Source organism: Cebus imitator, unplaced genomic scaffold, assembly GCF_001604975.1.
Source record: "Cebus imitator isolate Cc_AM_T3 unplaced genomic scaffold, Cebus_imitator-1.0 Scaffold4, whole genome shotgun sequence".
NCBI lineage: Eukaryota > Metazoa > Chordata > Mammalia > Primates > Cebidae > Cebus > Cebus imitator.
The window spans coordinates 4397102-4419094 of NW_016107319.1; the positions used below are offsets into that span (position 1 = coordinate 4397102).

The 21993-nt window shown below is 43.3% G+C and overlaps 1 protein-coding gene across 39 annotated transcripts in view; it reads right to left on the reverse strand.

Moving 5' to 3' along the window:
- The window catches only part of RBFOX1 (RNA binding fox-1 homolog 1), a 754257-nt gene that overhangs the window by 279187 nt on the left and 453077 nt on the right, over window positions 1–21993 (reverse strand). The window contains exon 1 of one of the 39 annotated variants that reach the window (XM_017534039.2): window positions 18700–18955. The exons of the other annotated variants lie outside the window; for them this stretch is intronic. The gene's annotated coding sequence lies outside the window, so the exon portion shown is untranslated. Of the gene's footprint in view, window positions 1–18699; window positions 18956–21993 lie in introns of those variants that run through there. 39 annotated transcript variants of the gene reach the window in all.

A 21993-nucleotide genomic window follows, 5' to 3' on the forward strand; every position in this document is an offset into this window, starting at 1 on the left:
CACGTGCATGCAGCAGCAATTTCCTAACCGAGTTTCCTGGGCCAGTGGTGAGCTGTAGGACCCAGGTGTGAGCCCCATCTCATGGAGCACAAGGCCATTCATTCTACCATTTCTCTTTTAAGAGGATGATAGCTGGTCTTTTGTTGTTGTTGTTTGTTTTTTTTCCTAAGAAATAGATCCTCATTATGTCACTTAGGCTGCAGTGCAGTGGCATGATCTTAGCTCAATGCAACCTCAAACTCCTGGGCTCAAGCGATCCTCCCACCCCAGCCGCCTGAGCAGCTGGGACCACAGGCATGCATTAACACATCAGGCTAACTGAGCAGGACTTTATCAGAGTTTGGCATATTAGGCCACACTGGACCCTGAAGATTTCTTATAGTCCCCTTGGGGGCTGCTAAATGTAAGGAATAGAGAGGAAGGGGTGAAGCTGAAGAGGAAGATGCAAAGCCCTGGGTTTCATTTCCTTTCCTTCTTCCCTCCTCCCCAGACCTGAAAAGAAAACTCTACTTTATCAGTACTGTGATGCACATTCACCTGACTCATTGAGTAAAACCTGTGAGGCTAAAAAGAAATGAATTAATAAAATAAAACACTTCCAGATGAAAAGTATGAAAATCACAACAGGATCTCTAAGTCCTAATTGTCCAGACGCCTGAGGATTCACTGACCCAGCTCAAATGCTGCCTAACACTGCCATATATCTCTGGCTCTCTGTGCCTTCATGAGCCATACCCATCATTAACTGGTGTTGGGGACATATAAAGGGACATAGACTTGGGAGAGATTTTCTTCCCTAAAATCACCATATTCATTTTTTACCCGCTTTCCCCTACTTCAAAAGTTTACCTTAAAATAAACAATCTTGTTTTTTCACAATGTTAGTTCATATACCCACCTGCCTCCACCCTCACATGCTGCGGCTGGGGTAAAACAAACCCTGCCATTTATTTGGGAATACCACCAGGCCACAGGGGCATGTTATGTTACCATAAAAATCTGGGGCCAGGCCGAGGTATCTCACATCTGTAAACCCAGAAGTTCAGGAGGCTGAGGCGGGCAGATTGCTTGAGGCCAAAGTCCGAGACCAGTCTAGACAACATAGGAAAACACCAGCTACTGGAGAGGCTGAGGCGGGAGGATCACCTGAGCCCAGGAGGTGGAGGTTACTATGAGCTGTGATCTCACCACCGCACTCCAGCCTGGGTGACAGAATGAGACCCTGTCTCAAAAAAAAAAGAAAAAGATTGTGTGTGTGTGTGTGTGTGTGTGTGTTTCAGGAAACCTGGAACCTTGACTATTAATACAAAGCAACCATTTTCTATGAGCTTTGAACACATCGCCGCTTCTCTTTTCCACTGATATCATTGTCACCTCTTCCTCAAACCCCATCCCAATTTGACAAGCAAGGAATCTGTAAATTTGGGGGTAGATGCTCAGGAAAGAGTATGCATGAGGAAAAGACACATCCATTAGCAATGCAGATACAGTCACAAATGAGGCAGCGCTTGCATGAATAGTGCCTTTAAAACAGTTATTTAATCCAGCTAAAATTTATCTTCAGGAAAAACTGAGCAGCGTTGGGACTCAAGACATTTTGCATTTAAAACATGGATTAAAAGCTCTCCTCGTTGCCTTTCTTTAAGGGAGATATTTGCAAATCTCCTATCGACTTGCAAGGCTTGCAGATGGCAGGGATGAGGTGGATCATTCTGGGTTAAAAATCCTGCCCAGACAAGAAGAATACAAATGATGTGTTTTCTTCTTAAAGTGAATGGATGTCTTTTCCTCCATCCAGAAGGAAAGGTGAGGCCAGATTTTTTAAAATCTGCCTTTCACAGCATTCTTTAGCCAGTACAGACTCATGACGTTCCATGAAGATAGGGACATGAAGGTTCAAATAACTGTCACCTGAAAAGGGGCCACCAGGGCACGGTCATGCGATTCAGGTGATTTGCTCCTTCAACTGGATTTTTCGGGAGTTCAAGGTCTCCTGCAATGGGACAAGCACAGCGCGAAGGCCTGCATAAAGAAGACTTAAGCAGAAGGACAAGGCCATCCATTAACCAGTTCCAGCACCGTGCTCCTCTGCGCGCCCCTCTGTGTGCACAGAGAGACCCAGCGTTGGCTCAACAAAACAGAGTGCAGTGGTTTCCACTGAACTCCACTCCACCACTGCCCTTCATTAAAGATTCTCTACAAACAGGTGCTTCTCACTGGGCTGACTTCTGAAATGGCTTTCTTTTTATTCCCAGGGACACATCAAGAGCTGAAGTGGGGGATTCATGCAGTATAGATCAGTCGGCCATTGACAGAGCATCAGGCTTTGACAAGCTGCTTGGCGCGGTTGAAAGTCTAGGTTGGGCTTTGGCCCATCAAGGCTACGCTATTGAATTATTGACAGGCACTCACTGTGGTGTAAGGGGAGAACGAACCACAGCCTCAGCTCAATAAAGATGAAATGGAAACCCTCTCTGAAGCCGACTTTAGCACGTTAAAGGAGTTTTAATGGGCTGGTTTAAAATTCAGTAAGAGAATGCATTAGGCTGATTATATTTTCAATGGCTAAATGCAGGCACGCACACAAGTTTGGGATTCGGAGGGGTTTACAAAGAAGTGGGGAGGCTGTCAGTAAGAATTATGCCCTTCTAAAGGAAGGCTGGAGTCCGTAGATGTTCCAGCCTGAACCCCAGAGCAGTTATTTTCCTGCCCTCTCTCCTTGATTTCCTTCTTCTGCCCTCCCAGGGCAGTGCTAAATGGTTAATCTGAATTTAAGAAAATGAACCCATCTCACCATCCTCATCACCTTAGCCCGAGAGGACCCAAACCATGGACTGACATCCACAGTAGCTAGCACTTTTTACCCCCTGCATCCCCCTCGCAACCTCCCTCCCCATCCCTGGCAAGAATAAGGTGTTTTCTTCTATCAGCATCTTATTCAAGAGAGGACACGAAGAACTCTGTAGTCAGTGTCCCCTGGTTAGTAAATTAATATTAACCATTCTGATTTTTTCTTATATAATCTTTTCTTCTTTAAATTCCCACCTGCCAAGATTTACTTGTATTTTAATAGCTGATGTCAGACAAGCATCGCGGAGCAAGTCCCATCTCAGAACTATAATTTTAAATACAATGAGACTCGCATCAACTGTCGCATTGACATGCAGGGAATTATTCCACGTGGACTTTTAAAGTGCATCCTAAAAGCTTCAAAGACCCAGCACATTTTAAAAGAATTTAAATTGATGATCGTGGTGTGCTTTTTCTTTTTTTTAAGCAATTTGTCTAATGTGACCCTATATTCATTTTTTTTTTCCTGGCTTTGCTTCCAATGGGCTGCTTCCTGTCAAGTTGCAGAAGAGGCCGACCAGCACATCTAAATCTGTGTTCATTGGCTTTCCACTAGATTATCTTTGCCACGTCGAGCAGTATTAAGTAAATCAAAGATGCTTCTCAGGGCTGCAGGAGTAGGCTAATCTCCAGACAAATATTTAGAAGGCAGCTTTGCCTACTCTGGCCTTAACCGTTTCCAACTGATTTGACTTATTCTAATTACAGCCTTTATGTTATAAAAGCCATTTTTATGTTGCCGGGGAGCAGTTTCATCGCAAATACACGAAATTTTGCTTAGTTTCCATTCCCATGTTGATTACGGAAATGGTACTCTGCAGCTTGGCTCTAATTAGAAAAACACACTGCATGGAACGTCAACAATTTTTAACATTAATAACGCACCCACAGTGTCCTTTTGTCTCTTTTAACATCCTATCCACAGAGTCTGACACCAGAGAGCCTGTGATTCGCTCTGCGATGGAAGTAGGACTCATTTTCCCCAGGTTTGATGGACAAGAACTCCTCCCCTACCCTGAAAGTGGGAGCTGCCTGTTTGGAGAAGAAGGATACTAATTTAACATAACAGAGAAGGGTGGGGGGCAAACATAATTCAATTCTAGCACATGTGAGGATAGTACGTTTGTGATTATGAACTTGGAAAATTCTAGTGCAGTATCATAAAACACGTTAAGTGGTCCTATAGCAAATCAGAGAGCATTGTGATGCATCTGCTCTGTGGCTTCTTTTTGGTGTCATGAGATTTTTTTTTTCTTTCTTTCTTTGAGACAGAGTCTTGCTCTGTTTCCAGGCACCAGGCTGGAGTGCAGCGGCACGATCTCGGCTCACTGCAACCTCCACCTCCAGGGTTCAAGAGATTCTTCTACCTCAGCCTCCCGAGTAGCTGGAATTACAGGTGTGCACTACCATGCCTGGCTATTTTTTTTTTCTGTATTTTTATTAGTGATGGGGTTTCACCATGTTTGCCAGGCTGGTCTCAAACTCTTGACCTCAAGGGATCCACCCGCCTTGGCCTCCCAAAGTGCTGGGATTACAGGTGTGAGCCACTGCACCTGGCTGAGATTTTAAACTATACAAGAAAATCCCATCAAGGAGGCCAAATAATTTTCTAGATATCTCACTGAGACCAGAGGTTGGACACCAGGAGCCAGAGCTCAGGACGTCTCATCCTCAAAAGTTCCTGAGTGATCCTCTGCAAATGCCTGATGGCCAAGAATCAGCTAACCCAGGGCCAACCCTTTAACTTCATGGAGCTTCAGTTTATTCATCTTTAAAATGGGAAGACTTGTGCCTGTCCTGTAGAGTTGTTGGACGGATGAGGCATAATGCCTTGCTGTTACACTGAGTTGTGAATATGCAAGTATCCACCTGTGTTTGACAGTGATCTGATAGACGCTGTCCAAATTTCACATATCCCTAACCACTGAACAGGCAATTCCAGTTACTGTAAAATACATGACACACACTATATATGTTCAAACATGTTTGTTCAAGTTTGCCTACCATAGTACTCTGGGATACAGTGAAATAAGATGGAAAAACCAACTGGAAATAACATAAACATCCACCCATAGGAAAGATACCGTGATTCAATTTTGTTGTTGTTGTTATTGTTTTTTTGAGATGGAGTTCTTTCTTCTTGACCAGGCTGGAGTGCAATGACAGGATCTCGGCTCACTGCAACTCCGCCTCCTGGGTTCAAGGGATTCTCCTGCCTCAGGCTCCAGAGAAGCTGGGATTGCAGGCATGCACCACCACGCCTGACTAATTTTTTTTTTTGGGGGGGATGGAGTTTCGCTCTTGTTACCCAGGCTGGAGTGCAATGGCGCGATCTCGGCTCACCACAACCTCCGCCTCCTGGGTTCAGGCAATTCATCTGCCTCAGCCTCCTGAGTAGCTGGGATTACAGGCACGCACCACCATGCCCAGCTAATGTTTTGTATTTTTAGTAGAGATGGGGTTTCACCGTGTTGACCAGGATGGTCTTGATCTCTTGACCTCGTGATCCACCCGCCTCGGCCTCCCAAAGTGCTGGGATTACAGGCTTGAGCCACCACGCCCGGCCATTTTTTTTGTATTTTTAGTAGAGATGGCGTTTCTCTATGTTGGTCAGGCTGGTCTCAAACTCTGGACCTCAGGTGATCTGCACACCTTGGCCTCCCAAAGTGCTGGGACGACAGGCATGAGCCACCGCACCCACCCTGATTTATTGTTAAATGGGAAAAACAACAAACAAACAAACAAAACCAATAAGAATAGAATGACTTCTATTAAAAAAATATATATATATATTACTTAGTCAAAAACAGGAGGCTGTAAACTGGAAATGTACTTCCAATCTGCCCTCCAAAAGGCTGTCTTGAGATACGCTCTCCTAAACAGTTGTTTACATATGTAGAGAGAAGGTTTCAGTGTGTTCAGGAGCTTACACGCCCTGCCCTCCCTAAAAAAGTAGCTGAAAATCACAGTACGGAGAAAAGAGGCTGCTATGTCATAAAAGGAATGACCTGCTGCAGTGATGTTGACGCACCTCAACGAGTGCTGCCTGCTTTCGTCATTTCCATGGGGAAACACACACACACACACATGCACACGCATACACCCCAGCGGACCAACCCCTACAGTTACAATGCAACTTAGTGCATGGAGGAATGAGCCTGTTCTTTCTTTGAGACACAATCTGGCATTGTGGCTGTGATGTCTGCCTGAATGATGAAGTCCTTCGAAGAACATTATTGATCCCTGCACCTGAATCCACCTGAAGGCCAAAACCCACAGCTAAATAGCTTCGGGGACAGGCACTTTTCCTGGTAGTGAACCAAATTCTTCTTCAAGTTGGCTTGTAGTAGTTCATCTTGCATTTTCCACCTGATGGTCCTTAATGCAAGTCCTTCTGCTGAAAAGCCTCGTGGATGTAGATGCTACTCCTTCAAGGAGTTGGGACCTAACACCTCACCCTTGGGTGTCAACTGCTTATAGTGATTTTCTTCCAAAAAGCACACTATGCAAAAAGAGAGAAAATGAGCTACACTACAGTGGAGAAATGTGACAGGCACTGCCTCGGCCAGATGATAAAGGTGAACATCAATAGTGATAAGTCATTTTCATAATATGTACCACTGACATGATGAGGTGCAGGCTGTCACTGTGATCTCCCTCTCCATAACCCATAACTTCAATCTCATCATCAGACAAACCCCTCAGTGGTAGCATGTGCTACGAAACACCTGCTTAGCAGTCCAAAAAAAAAAAAAAAAAGTCAAGGTCATGAAATACAAAGAAAGTCTAAGAAATAGTCACAGACCAGAAGGAACTAAGAAGACATGGCAATTAAATGGAATGTAAGATCCTGGAACAGCAAAGAACACGGTAAAGACTAAGGAAATCTGAATAAAAACTAGACATTAGTTAACAATAATGTATCAATATTGGTTCAGTAGTTGTGATAAATGTACCATATCGATGTAAAATGTTAACAAGACAGCACTTTGGAAGGCCAAGGGAGGTGGATCACTTGAGGTCAGGGGTTCAAGACCAGCCTGGCCAACCTGGTGAAACTACTAAAAATAGAAAAATTAGCCAGGCATGGTGGTGGGTGCCTGTAATCCCAGCTACTCAGGAAGCTGAGGCATGAGAATCACTTGAGCTTGAGAGGCAGGGGTTGCAGTGAGCTGAGAAGGCACCACTGCACTCCAGCCTAGGTGATCAAATGCAACTGAATCTCAAAAAAAAAAGTTAACAAGAGGGCAAATTAGATACTAGGCAGATGGAAACTCTCTGGACTGTCTTTGCAACTGTTCTATAAATCTAAAACTATTCCAAAATAACATGTTTATTTAAAATACTAAACTATAGGGGTCCCGTAGGGCCTCTGAAGGATGCAGTCCACTGACATGCTGGTCCTCGTGTTTGGGCCTCTGTCTTATTTCCCAGGTCCATCCCTTGCTTCATCTCTTACACTACCATGTCTGTAATCATCTGAGCTCCTACCTGGTTTACGACACTTTACTCCTGTCTCTCCAAAATCAGCCCTGATCTTTCTTCCTTTTTACCTGCTTTATGTCTTCCAGTGTCTTTCTGATCATTCAGGCTTGACTTCTCCAAGAGCAGATTTCAACGGTATTAATTCTTCCCTCTCATCACTCTCATAAATACCCCGTCCAAAATTGCCCTTATCTAATCAGTTTATAATTAATTGTCTAACATACCTATCTACTACCGTTCTCTGAACTCCTTCGGAGATGGCCTCATCTACCTTTTCTCCCTGTCATTTGGCTTTGTCCATGGCACACACAGGTCTTATTTTAAATAAGTATTTTTATAATTTTTAGAAAGGCTAGCTGGCTAGCTATCCAGCTGGATGGATGGATGGATGGATGGATGGATGGATGGATGGATGGATGGACAGTTGGATGATTGGATAGTTTGATGGATGGGTGGTTCGGTGTATGAACAGATGGATGGACAGAAGGATGATAGAAGAGATGCATGAATTTTTCTATCTCTGACATTGCAGAAACTAAATTGATAATCTCCCACACAACCCTTCAAACAGGTGAAGTCAGTGTGCTTCACCTGTGTCACATGAACCTCTTAAGACCCAATTCAGATGCCTCCTCCTTCATGCAGTCTTTCAGCAAGATGTCACTGCACATTCGTCTGTACTCCAACACAGCACTATGCATTCATTCCACTGTTTTGTATCTGCTCTACATGGGGCATTCATTTTCCTCTATTAGACTTGAAGTTCCTAAGAACAAAGGCCATGCCGTCTCTCTATGATGACTTGGGGAGAACAAAATGTAGTAGTGAGAATTTCCTCTAGTGAGACTGTCAGGTCTCCATATGCAAACCTGGAGCCTTAAAGTCTGAAGTCCTGCGTGCCTTGGCTAATGTCTCCCACCTCCTGCCTGCATTTGCCATTGTCCCTGATTGCCCAGCGGAGTTTCCCCAGACAAGCCCCTCACCCAACCCCGCCTGCCTTCTTAACTGTTCTTATGATGACGTAAATACCCCTCACCCAAGCCTGCCATTGTAACTGAACTTGTGGTCATGTATACTCCTTGCTCCCTACCCCCCACCACTGTAACTGAACTAGCTCTGCAGCACCCCCACCCCCCAAAAAACTACCCAAACCTGTAAAACCAACTCCTATCCCACTGTCCTTTGCTAATGCCCTTATCAGCCTTAGCCCACCTACACCCAGGTGAATAAACAGCCATGCTGCTCACACGAAGCCTGTCTGGAAGGTCTCTTCATTCAAAGCGCGCATTTTTCAACAGAGACTACTGTCTTTATTGTGGAGAATGCCAACGTAAGAGCTTAGTCTTTGAATTAGAACTGGACCCTTACTCATCCTCTCTCCCCATTATTTATTTTTACTGGAAGAGGCGAGAAAATCTTTTTGTATACTAAAGATGCAAGACTTTAAAGGCTTCCTCCTAGGAACTCCCAAGAGGAAAGAAGAGAGAACCAGCAAAGTGGAGTACTTGGTTGGGAGATTTCGGTGGACACACCAACCCCAACTGCCCCACTTCCATAGCTGTTGAGAAAGAATCCTGGGAAGACAAGACTACGTGGGAATTTTGCATGGTGTTTGCTGGGGGCTGCCAGATATAAACTTCCTTCCCTGTTGCCCTCCACAGAAGCTGCAGAGAAGTCTTCCACACAGTTCACAAATGTCACTTGACACATTGAATTCTCTGGGGAAAACACCATAAGGCTGTTGATTCTGTGTTGTGATGGTCTGAAAACAAAGATGACCACGAATGCAAATTCACAAGCTGGGAAGCAGCAGAGACAGCAAAGGAGCAGTAGTTCCAGGAATCAACAGAATGCTTGGGGGAGATTCCACACATCATAGAAAAGGTGGTTCGCTGGAGTTTAAGGACAGGGCTCTCAAACTATGGGCCATAGGCCAGATTCACCCAACCATCTGTTTCTGTAAGTAAAGTGGTATTAGTACACAATTACCCCCATTTGTTTATGTATTGTCTGTGGCTGCTTTCGGACTCAAATGGCAGAGCTGAGTAGTTGTGACAGAGACCAGGTGGCCACAAGCTTAAAATTGTTACTATCTGGTCCTTTATAAAAAATGTTTGTGCATACCTGTTCTAAGACAAGAAATCCTATGTCTTTAAGGCGCAATGCACGCTGAGTGGTTACTGTCTCTCCAGGGAGCCTCAGTAAGCACAATGACAGCATTCGTAGAATTCACAAAAATATTCTCTTCTGGGATTAGGATCCCAAATTTTTCAGAGTAAAGATGACTGGGGTAGTGGATCAGCCTTTTCTCTAGGAGTTATTTGTGCAGAGAATTTTACCAAAATCCCAAAGTTCAATTTTCTTCCAGCATTCTCTCCCACCTTGGGAGACTGATCCCACCTTTAAGACAAGGGTTCAAACTAAGAAAAGTCTGACATTTCTGCCCCAGGCAAACGCTCCGGGTGCCAGCAGGCACCCCTGCTGACCTGGCAATTTATTTGATGACCAAAACAGTATAGGGGCATCCTGCAGGATCTGAGGACCCATCTGCCCCAACTGCTGCGGTGACACCCTCCTTCCCACTGGGCTGAGTGGAAAGAGAGGACATTCCAGGTGCCACAGGCTGCCTACTGGTGGGGATGCCTGGAATCCTCTGAGGCCTCAGAGAAAATCGTCTTTTGTGTTACCCAGAAACAAACCCCTGCATCCTGTGAATTGGGTGGTGGGGTAAAGCTCTCTCTAATGGGGAGCTAATTAGCTTAGCAATTAAGTGCTCTGCACCAGGGTAGCAGACTTCCTGGCCTCAAATACTAGCTCTACCACTTAGTAAAGTGGGTCTAAAGCAGGCCACTTAACCTCTCCATGTCTTTATTCTGTCACAATTGCCAGAGGCTAAGGAGAAGACAGAACGGAGAGGGACAGCTTAATGAATTTGGGGTTTCCTTTTGAGGTTATAAAAGTGTTATGAAACTTGATAGTGATGGCAGTTGCATTAAATATCACCAATGACAGATTTAATGTTTTGTGTATTTTACCAGAATCATTTATTTTAATTAAAGACATATTAAGCAGGGCACAGTGGTGCAGTGGCTCATGCCCATAATCACAGCACTTTGGGAGGGCAAACAGGAAGGATCACTTGAGTTCAGGAGTTTGAGACCAGTCTTGGCAGCATAGCAAGACCCCATCTCTAAAATAAATAAATAAATAAATAAATAAATAAATAAATAAAAATTAACTGGGCATGGTGGCACACACCTGTAGTCCCAGCTACTTGGGAGGCTGAGGTGGGAGAATTCCTTGAGCCCACAAGCTTGAGGCTGCAGTGAGCTATATGATTGCACCACTGAGCTCCAGCCTGGCCAACAGAGTGAGACTCTTACTCAAAATAACAATAACAACAATAATAAGACAATAAAAGAATTAGGATCCCTTGTTGGAGTTAAGGAAAGGAATCCAATGAGTTAATCACAAAATACCAGCACAGTGCATGCACACCATAGTTAACTAGTCAGTTTGGGTTTGAGGTTGTTGTTACGGAAAAGCTGATGCTGCCTGTGCCTTAGTAGAATGCCACAGGACCAGGGTGGGCTTAGACTCCAGTCTGATGATTGTGAAAGCAAAACCACCACACAGCACAGATTCAAGTACATGTGCTTCTATTTATCAGAGTCTAAGAAACGAACAAACTAATATTCTTTGGCATATCCCCACGCCTGGTTTTCTTCCAGTCATATCATACATACGTTGTTTAATATGCATGATAACCAAGCTCCCTTCCTACAAATAAGTATGCTTAGATTGTAAAATGTTAAGTGACTTGCACATAGCCATCCAGCTAGCAAGAGGGTCCAGGTTCCTGTGTGGATCCTGACCACTGAACTTTAAGTATGATGTACTATTCCATGCCCTGCTGGCAAATGTTGATGAAACACAGAATGACGGGGTACCATTTTTAATTAAAAGAAGGAAGTTGTTTCCAAATATTCTCAACAGTAAGATGCTGCAGCTTTGCTTTTGAGAATTGCATAAACTACCACCACAACAAAACAATAAACACTTTTCCAAACGGGATCACTATGAGTAAAGACAGTAGGCTGGAATAGTTACTGGGAGACAATGAAACATTATTTCTTCAAAAAGATTTCTTTAAATGTGCTAGATTAATGATAAGTTCATTTGGCTGGCTTATAGCCTTAGAGTCAAGAAAGTAGAACAAGTTTTTAAAAATCAATTCCTTCAGCCAATTTGTTTTGAGCATGTACTCTCTGTAAAGAATCATGTTAGGAGCTGGGAAAAAAACTATGATGACAAATGGCCCTTGGCCAAGAGAAACTCAAATATCACAGGAGGAACGTTAAGTAGGTAAATGCAACACCGTAACATAATTTCCACAAAGGCAGATATTTTTGTATATTCTGTTTACTGATACATTCTCCAGCTTCTAGAAGAGTATACAACACACAGGGTATTTCAATAATTATTAGTTGGAGTAATGAAAAACAGAAAGGAAGAGTTTGATGTTAGGGAAATAATAGGGTCTATGGAAGCACAGAAAGAAATATCTGAGTGATATTCTATCCATGCTCTTTTCCCAGGGATAAAATTTGTAAATTCCCGAGCGAAAAGATGTAGTACCTATCTTGGCCAAGTCCCATGATGATTACATGGCGGCTTTTATGAGTTCCTCTCATCCTATGTTCATCCATCTAATGACTGTTTTCTGCTCACCGACTCTAGGTCCCACTCTTCTAGGAACTGGACATATGAGAGGACAATATAGGTAGCTTCCTGCCTTCCTCAAGCTTACTGTAGACTAAAATTCAAGGTAAAATCGTTGCAGACAGCTCTGAATGGGATGAAGGAAAGGTACAGGGTGTTGGTGGAGAGATTAAAAGCTGGCTGGGCAGGAACGCTTTTGATGGGCCAGCCAGGGGAGGCTTCTCAGAGGACACGACACCTAAATCAACTGCTGATGAACGAGAAGGTGGTAAGGCAAGGAGAGGCAGGATGTCTTGTGCAAACTCCTTGAGATCCCAGAGTGCCTCAGCACAAAGAAGCAGCCAGCATGGCCGCGGATGTGTGAGCAAGGAAGGGGTAACCAGAGAGGGGATGTGCCCATGCCTCTGTCCACTATGTTAGATATAGTGAACCTCAATTTTCTCATCAAAGAATCAATATGTCAGTATGTTGAGCTCTCTTATTCTTTAATTCTCTATTTTACAGTTCCACTTCCTTCTAGTTTCAGTAAACAACCTTTTCCACCAGTTCTAATCAGTAGTTCACATCTGTTCCCCCAGTCCCCTGCCCCGTCCTGACTCATCCTGGTCACCTGCTCTGGTCACCTGCTTTGACCCCTGCCTACCTGATCTGACCTGCCCATAACCGTCCTTCCTGCCAAACCACTGGCTTGCAGTCTAACCCTAGCCAATGGCGGAATGACACAGCAGTAGGGGCGACCTCCATCAGGCATAAGTACCCCTTTTCCTCCTTGTCCAGGTGTGCGCTTCCCATCATTCCATCTGTGAGCTGCACCCTTCTATAGAAGTAAATTGCCTTGCTGAGGAAATTTCTATTTCAGTGCCATTTCTTTTGTGGCATCGAAAATTGTACTTACAACAACTGGAAGGTATCCCCTCCAGCTGCCCTGGTTCACAAGATTATATTCATAGCGTTCACATCAGGGGATTTCAGGGAAGCCTTACTCCGCTCCATTTCTCTCCAGCTCTGGAACAGCGTCCTCTCCACCTCCACACATTCATTTCCACAAGGCAGGTCACTTTTCCACCAGTGTGGGCAACTCACAGCAGAATCAAAGAAAACAACAGAAATCCTCCTATTGATTTTTTTTTTTTTTTGCAGAGTGCCAGGCATTGTACTGTGTTGTATTTTATTACCTACATGTGCAGAGGTGAATGGTATCACTCATTACTAACACTGCTGCTGCTGCTATTTCTACTACCGTTATCATTATTTTTATTCCCATTATAAAGTTGAGTCAGACGGAGTCTCAGAGAGGGGAAGTGAATTGTCCTCAAAGCCAAAAAAAAGAAAAGAAACAAACGGAAACTCTCATATATGGGTGTGTGAACATTCAAACATAAGTTGTCTGATTTCAATGTTTGGTCTTTGCTTATTAGATATTAACTCTCTGGTGAGGCACAGTGGCTCACACCTATAAGCCCAGCACTACGGAAAGCCGAGGCATGTGGATCACCTGAGGTCAGGAGTTTGAGACTAGCCTGGCTGACATGGTGAAACCCTGTCTCTACTAAAAATAAAAATAAAGCCAGGTGTGGTAACTTGTGCCTGTAATCCCAGCTACTCAGGAGGCTGAGGCACAAGAATCACTTGAACCCCAGAAGCGGAGGATGCGGTGAGCTGAGATCATGCCATTGCACTCCAGCCTGGGAAACAGAGCAAAACTTCATCAAAAAAAAAAAAAAAAAAAAAAAAAAAAAGACAATAATTCTCATAGGTCAAGTGTATCTTATACAAGATTTCATTCAATAAAAACATTGACTGTGCAGTGACTATATGCCAATTACAATGCTAGACGTTGGAGAAACTAAATGAATAAAAGGGATCATGAGTTCAAGGAGAAAGACACGTAAGCACTACCATGCAACATGGTACATCCATCACATAAAAACACATAAGGAGGTCAGATCTGGGGGAAACAACAAATGCAGCTGGGGCCGCTCAGAGGGGGCAATACTGGAGCCATCACTTAAAAGACAGGTAAGAACTTTTGGGATGAGCAAATAGGAGGGAGGAACATTCTTGGGATGTAAAAAGATATTTGATGTGGAGGCACTGAGTACGTTCAAGAAACAGTTAAATTAAGGCTATGCGCAGTGGCTGAACACAAAGCAGGCAGATCACCTGAGGTCAGAGGTTCGAAACTAACCTGGGCAACATGGTCAAACCCCATCTCTACTAAAAAATATGAAAATTAACTGGGCCTGGTAGCATACGCCTATAGCCCCAGCTACTTGGGAGGCTGTGGCACAAAATCACTTCCTCCCAGAAGGTGAAGGTTGCACTGAGCTGAGACTGAGCCATTGCACTCCAGCCTGGGAAACAGAGAGACACTCTGTTTCAAAAAAAAAAAAAAAAAAGAAAAAAGAAACAGTTAAATTACCTTGTGCAGGGGATGGGAAAGAAAAGAATGGCCTGATGTCTCAGACCTTGGTTAGAGATTTGGGACTTTCTCTTGCAGTGGGAGAGCTACATGCAGTAGTTAAGCAAGGCAGTGGAGGGTACATTTCATGTTTTTGCAAAGACCAAGCCTGTCCCACTTCAGCAGTGGCTCTCAAAATGGGGTTCTCAGACCAGCAGCATCAGCATCTCTTGGAAATTTTTTAGAACGCAAGTTGCCCGGTCCCACCCTATATTCTACAGGATCAAAACTCAGAGGTTTTAACGAGCCCTCCAAAAACGCTGATGTACACTCACCTATGATAACCAAGGACCGCCCTCCCCCCACCCACAGCCTGCCTTGCCACTGCTCACAGCCCTGTAACTGTAGCCTCGTGTCTCCAGACTGCTTCACTCTAGCTTCTAACCCAAGATCCAGTCCCGTTGCTATTTTCAAGTACTTTTAGAGGACAGATAAAACAGGCAACATGTCACACTCCCTTCTTGTGTCAACGTACAACCTCCAGGACAAAGACAGCCACACAGCACAGCATGCCCCTAATTTTGTTGGCGGGACCCTGTCTCTGGGTGCATCTATATGACTTGAGGAACAACATGCTTTCTCCCTCTCCTTTCTGATTTTCCTAGCTGCAGGCTGGAGAGTCAGATAACCATGATGCTGTTGCTTGAAAACTATCATTAGCTAAGAGCTGCATTCAGAGGTGGTGAGTTAATAGGAAAACAGGCCCAATTCGGCAGCCTGTGCCCACGGTGCCCCCAGAGCTGGGTGTTAAGTGGTGACTGGCAACTCCCCTCTAATCACCTCTTGTTAGCTGCAACTATAGGCAAATTGCTAGCAAGGATTAGGCAGGGAGACGATGCCAGGATCACTGTCAAGCAGAAAAAAGACTCAATTTGTAGAGCAATCATGACTCTGTAATCACTTCTTTAAGAGCTCTTTTCGGCTGTGCTTGCTTCTGGAAGGTGTAGACCCTGCCTAGGAGAGGGTGGGCCAAGAGCCTGCACGCTGCCTTTTTCTTGAGCATATTAAAATGATTATTCCCCTAAACGAGATAAGCCTTTCTATTAATAGCGCTTTGCCTCAACGGGTCTCTCCCGTCATCTGAGGCCCAGATGCCGCCTTGAACAAATGAATGCCAGTGTGCATAAACAATTGATCTGAGCTCATGAATAGAGCACATTTCTGTAAACATTAAGGAGAATCTGGGAGGAAGCTTTATGAGAGAAAAAAAGATACATTTCGTTTATCACTGTTTGCATAATGCTCATGTAAAATAGAAACAAATTAACGAGGCAGTATTTTAAGAACTGTTACACAACAGAGTCAGGAAAAGAAAAAAAAAAAATCCTGGAAGGCGATCCTTTCTCTCCCCAGTATAAGAGATGATTGGTTAAAAGAGGGAGGGGGAGTCTTCTTCCCCCATAGAATATTCTGGAGCTTTTGCCCAGGTAGGTTAATTGCTATTTTCCAAGCCCATTCTCAGGGCTTAACAACTTCATTATTTTCACACATTTATCCAGAGAAGTTTAGAAAGAGAATGAGCAAGAGGAACCTCTGTAATTCTAGAAGAAACATTTACCACTTGGAAACAAGAGACATCTCCAGAAATAAGGTGATATTTAAAGTTGAAACATGATTCATTCTGATATAAATGTAATTTTAAGTCCTTCAAAGAAGGGTTTCCATCCTTTGAAATTTCTCAAGTAGGAACAGGTTTTGAGGAAGTTTTCTATTACATGATGCGGTTGAGGGGAAAATGAAGCAATGAAGACATGGAGAAGGTTATTCAGAGGTAAAAGTCAACTCAACTTTTACTCATCAAATAGACCCCTTACAGGTTTCTAATAAGTCATAGTGAAAAAATTAAACCCCACTTCTCTCATTAAATGTGTTGAAAATCCACATGCTCTAAATGAAGCAATAAACGATACTGGAGATTTAGTATTCAACAGCAAAAATGCTCTTCAAAACACAAATTTCACATTTTTTCCCCTTAAATGTCTAAATGAAATAATTTCCCAAGAGTATAAGCCTTTCCCGGGGCAGGGAAAAAGCGTATTTTAAAAAATCGGTACTCGCTATAGACAATACACTTGAGATTTAAAATAAGTTCCCATTTTCATGTCAAAATAATAATAATGCGAATTTGTATTATATTCATAGCATCTTACGACAACATTCTTTTTGGGGCTTAAACTCCCAAGCATCTTATCACCTTTGGAATATAATTTGTATTATGTCCTGCACTAAATTTTACCTCACTAGGGGTTCATTCAGTCAAAATAACACCTGTTATTTCCAGAGGGAGATCTCGAACCTGAAGAAAAATTAACTAGAAAGGTGATTATGTGATCGTTTCAACTGGAATTGTTTCCTATTTGTTTGCTTTTTGTTTGCTTACTTTAAGGATAATACTATGCTCTCCAATTGTCAGAGTTGAAATTGTACCCCCTTCCAAAGGTTCTTTCATTTCTTTCTTATCCTGGGCATTACATAAGAAACAAAACAAATGCATTATGTACCTTATAAACAAGCATGTTGCAAACACAGAGTCCTTACCAGTAATCTCATATTTAATAAACATATTCAAGTGTATGGCCCAGTGAGGTGGTTCACATCTGTAATCCCAGCATCTTTGAGGCCAAGGTGGGTGGAACACATGAGTCCAGGAGCTTGAGACCAGCCTGGCCAACACAGCAAAACCCTGTCTCTACGAAAAATACAAAAAGTAGCTGGGCGTCATGATGCACTTCTGTAATTCCAGCTATTTGGGAAGCTGAGGCAGGAGTATCGCTTGAACATGGGAGGCAGAGGTTGCAGTGAGACAAGACTGCATCACTGTATTGCTGCCTTGGTGACAGAGCTAGACCATATATGTGTGTGTATATATATGTATGTGTATATATGTATATACACATACACACACTATATATACACATGCTTGAATATACATATATAAAGAGATATATATATATACACACATATAAGTCTCAATATATACATATACATATATTCAAGCATAAATTACACAAATAAAATTGATGGCTGCTCTGTTTGTGCACGTCTCTAAAAAAATTACAAAAATCTGCTACTGGAGTCATTATATCATTGCACGGCTCTTTTTCCTAAAAATTCACTACTAAAGAAGCTCTAAATGCTTCATAATAAAAAAAAAAAGGCTCAGAATAAACCAAAGAAATAATCAGCTTGGAAGATTTTCCCTGCCTTGTGCTTAAGTTATATAAATAAAGAGAACAATTAATGTCAAATGCCTTTAGTTCTCCATCCTATTAGCTTTTGGATGCTGCAAGGTAATCTTCAAAAAAGATGACTTCTTGGGATTAAAACACAAGGTTTCCTTCAGACATATGGACAGGCTGGTAAAGACAGCTCATGTGAATAATGCATGCTGCCACCTCCACCCTTCTGCTATGTAGTCATGCCGATTTACGAGAGGGGAGAGACTTGGAGAGAGGCAAAGAAATCCTTCAAAGCAGGTGAGGAGAGACCCAGAACAGAGCTATGCAGTATACAATGTGGAAAAGAAAGTGGCCCAGCCTCCTCCTCTGGGCAGGTCAGCGAATCAGAACCCAGAAGTCCCCCGAATCACATGCACCATATAAATAGCACAAGCTGCAACTGCAAACCATTCACCTGTACCCACAGTCAGCGAGAAGCTCTCCTTCCCAGGAGGGTGAGGGAAGGACTGGCAAATTGAAAGTACAGATGGTGACAGAAGTTTTAATGCAAAGTACCCCAACTCACAAGCTACCCCAAAGCCTTCCAACTCTCCCCTTTCCTCCATTCTACCATTGTGCTGGCAGATGAAACTCCAGCACCCCAAATTCTTTTAGTATGACAGCTTGCAATTACCTGTCATTATCTCCCCACCCCCTGCAACTTTTTACATTTTTGCAAGATGCATTCTTTGTGTTTAGAATGGGTGAGAAAATACCTAATCAGTTAACTATGAGAAATCCTATTTTTCCAGGAGCAGCTGAGACGGGGTTAGATACAAGTACCCCATGAACTGGCCTTGCTTTTTGGATCACTCCTGAAAGAAGGCCAAGTCTATGCTTAAAATACAGCAAGGCTCCAACACCATTGGACCCATGTTCTTATTCTCTCACTCTCTCTCTCCCTCTCATTCTCTCTCTCCTGGTTTCAGAGACAGGATCCCCAATGGGAAGAGATAAACTCACCCCAGGTGTGAGGCCAGCCTGCACGAGGTTGGGCGGCCAGGCGTCAGTCTGAAGGGCCAGTGGTTAGTTCCATGGGCAAAAGTGTGGGCCACAGGAGGGAAAAGGAGGGGTAGAGAGGCTTTGCAAAAGGCAACAAGAAAAAAAAAGGCAGAAGGAAAAGCATCAGGAATATGTGCAAAGAAATAAAAATAAGGCAAAGGGAATGGGAAATTAATAGTCCAACAAGCAGGTTTCCTCCTTGTTATTAATCACACTGCTTTGCCCGAGCTGCAGAGAAACTCAGCGCTGCACATGGGAGGGGAGGGGTTTGCACACCATTGGCTGCCTCTCCTCGCTCCTATACATCTCAGCCAATCCTCCCCGTGCCTTAAGGTACAGATATATCTAGGCTGCAGTTACAAACCCCTGGAAGATGAAAAATCGTGCTCAGTGGGTAAGGTACTGCTCCATCCAGTTAATGCACTATAAACTTTATTTGAGCTGACTTCTCATTTGATCCCCCAGTGACGGGGTCAGGGAGTGCAAGCAATTCCACCCCAAATCATGCCATAATCGAATTGCTGCCTATTTCCCGAACCTATAATGAAAAAGGCAACCGAAATAATGCAGGTAATGCTGGTAGCCTCCCTTGCCTGTCGGACGTTATTACCTCCGATTGCTTGCCACCATTTCCCCAGTACTCTAACTATGAATATATTTCACAGCTCACTTGCTCTCCTGTGTGGGTGGCATGGTATAGACACCTACATGATATGAAAGGAAATCTAAAACAATAAGGCTGTTTCTGAGTGCCATGCCTAACAGCCTCCTGGTGGGAGAGGCGGTTGTATCCAAGTGTTTCTCCCTGGCACATGTACACGTACACACATGCACACATAAGCAAACATACACGCAGAAATACGATGTGGCACAGAATCACGGGCTCAACTAAAGCCAACTCCATTTCTCTTTGTCTATTTATGTCCCAGCTTCATCACCTACAGCGTAATAACTGAGAGTGTGATTCCTTTATCACTCAGAGGCTCTGAAGGTTTTTATTCTATTTTCTCCCTCTGAAAAATATGGAACAGATATGGCTTTAGGGACTGGGCATGCGATAAAATAATGCGTGTATACTTCCTACCTGAAAATGCCTTTTAAGGGCTTACTTCTCCTTCAAAAAGGTTGAAGAAAGCAACATTCTCTATTTGCCTGCCCTTACAAAATGTAATTCAGTGTTCCATCATTATTTTGCATCTCAGAAAACTGCTGACAACAGCATGATGCCATGGTACAGAAACTCAGAGCCAAACCAGGACCAAGGTGGAGTTATTTCTCTGACTGCCTTTTGGCAAAGGCCATCTCTAGGCCAGTGGAAATGTGACAGTGGACACTGAGTGTGGCCTGCAGTCTCTGGAATGAGCAACCAATGGAGCGCCTCGGTGGGCTTGCAATCTACCTCTTATTTCTCCAACCTGCAGGTTCAGTTCATTCAGAGCAGTGACTTCGATATCATCCGACAACAGACTTCTGCCTTAGAAAACTCGGCTGTACCTGGAAAATGTCAGTCCCATCTAACATTCGGGCTGGTGTTTATTGACCCTTGGAAATATGTGTATTTATGGGTGCCTGAGCAAAACTGTCATAGACAGAAAAGTGTTCATTAAACTGGCAAATACATGTACTATAAATACATGCAGTTTAAGAATCAGCCAGGAGATACTGAGATAACATCAGAAAGTGTCCAAGGACGGTATTTTCTTTCTTTCTTCTTTTTTTTTTGAGACGGAGTTTCGCTCTTGTTGCCCAGGCTGGAGTGCAATGGCGCGATCTCGGCTCACCGCAACCTCCGCCTCCTGCGTTCAGGCAATTCTCCTGCCTCAGCCTCCTGAGTAGCTGGGATTACAGGCATGCGCCACCATGCCCAGCTGATTTTTTGTATTTTTAGTAGAGACGGGGTTTCACCATGTTGACCAGGATGGTCTCAATCTCTTGACCTCGTGATCCACCCACCTCGGCCTCCCAAAGTGCTGGGATTACAGGCGTGAGCCACCGCGCCCAGCCCAGGACGGTATTTTCTTAAGCTTCAATTACAGCATAGGTTGTTAATCCTTCTCTTTCTCTCTCCCATTTCTGCTTCATTTCACTTTTCTTCTCCTACTGTGCTCTACAATTTCTATGACACACAACTTTCCTGGTCAATGCCACTGCTTTCCCCACCTCAGCCCAACCTGTAGTAAGAAAAGCCAACTGCAGAAACGACACTGCCTCAAGACTGCAAGACCAGCAACACAGGTGCAGTTTATCCGGTGAAGGCATCACAATTTCATCTTCCACCTCTGTCCAGCCCCAGGAGAGGGCAGGACCATATTTTTTTTAAAAAAGATACATAGGTTTGAAAGTACATGCTGATACACATAGACAAAGAATAATTCTTTAAAATACTCAGCACCATGGGCTATAGAGAACAGATCTTCTAAGGAAAAAAAAAAAAAGATCAATATAAAGGAAAAAAATGCTCCAGATGTAATTGAAGTCATACATTTGTACATGACTTCTGCTATATGCCCAATTACTGCTATTTATCAAAGAGTAGACAACACTGAACCTGGCAGCATGAAAAACAAATTTTACTAAGTCAGAGGGAAAAAAAAATCATCAGAAAGGGAAAGAAAAAAAAAGATACAAATAATAAATAATTCAATATTCTTGAGGAAAGCTCTTGCAGAAAAGGCCTGGTTGATTCAAACATCAGACATGCGTCTGACAAAAGATGTATCGATTTAGACAATTCTATCATCATTATTCCAGCCGGAGTCCTTCACAAAAGCTGCTCTTTTTGCTCCTGTTTTTATTGCTGTAACTACCAACCTCCTTCTTACACCTCAATCTCTTTGAACCAGTATTCATTACAGCTTAAATCTTAAGCCTAAGCATCAGATGATAAACAGATTCCATGTCTCATGTTTGGGAGGCAAGGGCTTAGCTTCCTTAAAATCTAATAGGACGAGAGGCTATTTACAATTTGCTGAGAATATCCACACTCTACGGAATAGGTCATGTGCCCCATCTGTATAATTACCACGGCAGAATATTTAGATTGGAGAGAGAGCATATATCCAAAGTAAACATTACCCACATCTAACAAAGAGTTGTCAAACGCTGAGCAGGAAGGCTGACAACAAATGTACCCTCATTTGTTACTTTAAAGCCTATGAAAAGAAACAGTGACAACATATATCAGTAATGATTTCATTCTCTTCCCAGTTTCTGCCCAAACTGGGTTGTAAAGCCATACTTGCTCTTCCAACCAAA